This window comes from Echinococcus granulosus (genome assembly GCF_000524195.1).
Source record: "Echinococcus granulosus chromosome Unknown EG_S00115, whole genome shotgun sequence".
In the NCBI taxonomy this organism is placed as follows: domain Eukaryota; kingdom Metazoa; phylum Platyhelminthes; class Cestoda; order Cyclophyllidea; family Taeniidae; genus Echinococcus; species Echinococcus granulosus.
This window is the reverse complement of record NW_020170495.1, coordinates 47,006-48,847: the sequence shown is the minus strand read 5'-3', so window position 1 is coordinate 48,847 and position 1,842 is coordinate 47,006.

Here is a 1,842-nt window from a genome sequence, read left to right as displayed (position 1 = left end):
ATCAAGTCGCTTTTTTGTGCCTTCTGAGAGACCATTTCAAGTTGGTTATATCGAAATGGCAAGGAAAGTGTGACGTGGTGGTAGAGCTACTCCTGAGATTTGGCTAAATGACGTGTCAGTAGTCAAAGACACTAGTGACTACTGGGTGTTGTAGACAGCCCTTTCAACGAGGCTCCTAACGTGTCATTTTGAAGGATGTGAAATCAACAGATGTAGAGAGGAATGTAATGTGCTTTGACCAACGAAATTGTGCAGCTCTGTTGGATGGGGGTAGAGGTTCTTGAGGAGACTAGTAAGCTGTCCTCTTGATCGGGGGCTTATAAAAAGCTGCCAAGTCTTAACTTAGAGGGAAAAAGCGCTCGTACCTTGTGAGGACTATGAATTGGTTGATTACTTTCTAAATCTCGTTTTGCAGGGCACTACCTGATATAGAAATAATAATTTTTAAAGGAGTTTTGAAAAGCAGGTAAGTGAAAACACCAAAAACCACCATGACATCGGAATCCTTAAAAAAATATTCCTGAGATGTCAGACACTACGTAAATATCTCAAAGGATAAGCAAAACATCTTTTAGGCGACACCTGTCCTTGGCATAAACGTGTGTCTAGAATGGAATGTGAAATATATCCTTGGATCGGCATTTCTTCTTGGGTTATTCAAAATCTTCCCCCTCTTGGTAGTCTTGCAAGCGAAAGTAAGGGATTGCAGAGGAAGTATTTTGAGAGATATATACTGACAAAGAAGATTGAAGTGGTTCCTCCACTTCTCCTGTTTTTCTTTCATCAACAACGGCGATTGCTCCACTTCAGCAGAGTAGCATAAATTATGCTTGCTTTGGGAAACTCAAATCCGCCTTTCCATGATCAGCTATCCTTCGCCTAGGTAGTGGAATTCAGGTCTCTGCTTACAAGGCTAAGCCGACAAAGACCCTCTTCTATGGTTGCTTTGTAGGTCGAATCGATGGGACTTGACAATAGTAAAAAGCGCGTTAGTTTTCCACCAAATGAGTCAAGCTGTCAAAAATTTTTACGGTTATTTGTTGAACATGAAATGTAAGCGAACCTTACTCTCGTGCTCATTTTGCCCAAATTGAAAGGCAAATCACGGTAAATTTAGTAACCACGGTTGCATTCGATCATTCGTTTCTTAGAGAAGCTCTAATTTATTGCGAATTTTGATCTTGACAATCAGTACTTCTTTAATCACCCATTTATATTGACGTGCATGTTTGGCATGCTTGATGTCAAAGAAATGCATCAGTCATCACTTATGAGAACGTATAGCACCAGAGGGACCATGAAGTCAAGAATGGGGACACGTTTGTGACAGTACGTCCTGGCCTACATCCTCGAGTTGTGCCGCTCCAACAGGCCTTGTGTTGAGTTAATAGCACAAGGTTTCCCCTGACCAACTGACTACTCCCGACTTTATTAATCAAATACTTTCGTTCCTTCAATTGTAGCAGTATCTAATGATTAGATATTTCACATCAAAATAATTACGTCTGTTAAACACCACGCCATGAATGGTTCTTTTCTTTACAGAGAATAGCAAACTGACACCAGTAAATAGACGTCCGATGGGGTATTGCAATAAGCTATCATGGAAGCTGAGAAATAATTTAAGCTATCCTTCAAATAATTGCTCAACATGCAAAATGTTGTGAGTGCTTGTTAATACCTTTCTCCTCTGCCTTTAGTATCACTTACTTACACTAAAGCCTGGACACTTTCATCGCTCTTATTCAGTGTTCCTCTAACTACTACCAAATGTTAAATACTTCGTGGCCATGGCTATGTAGGGATGAATGATTGGAGCGTTGGCATGAGTTACACGGCAGT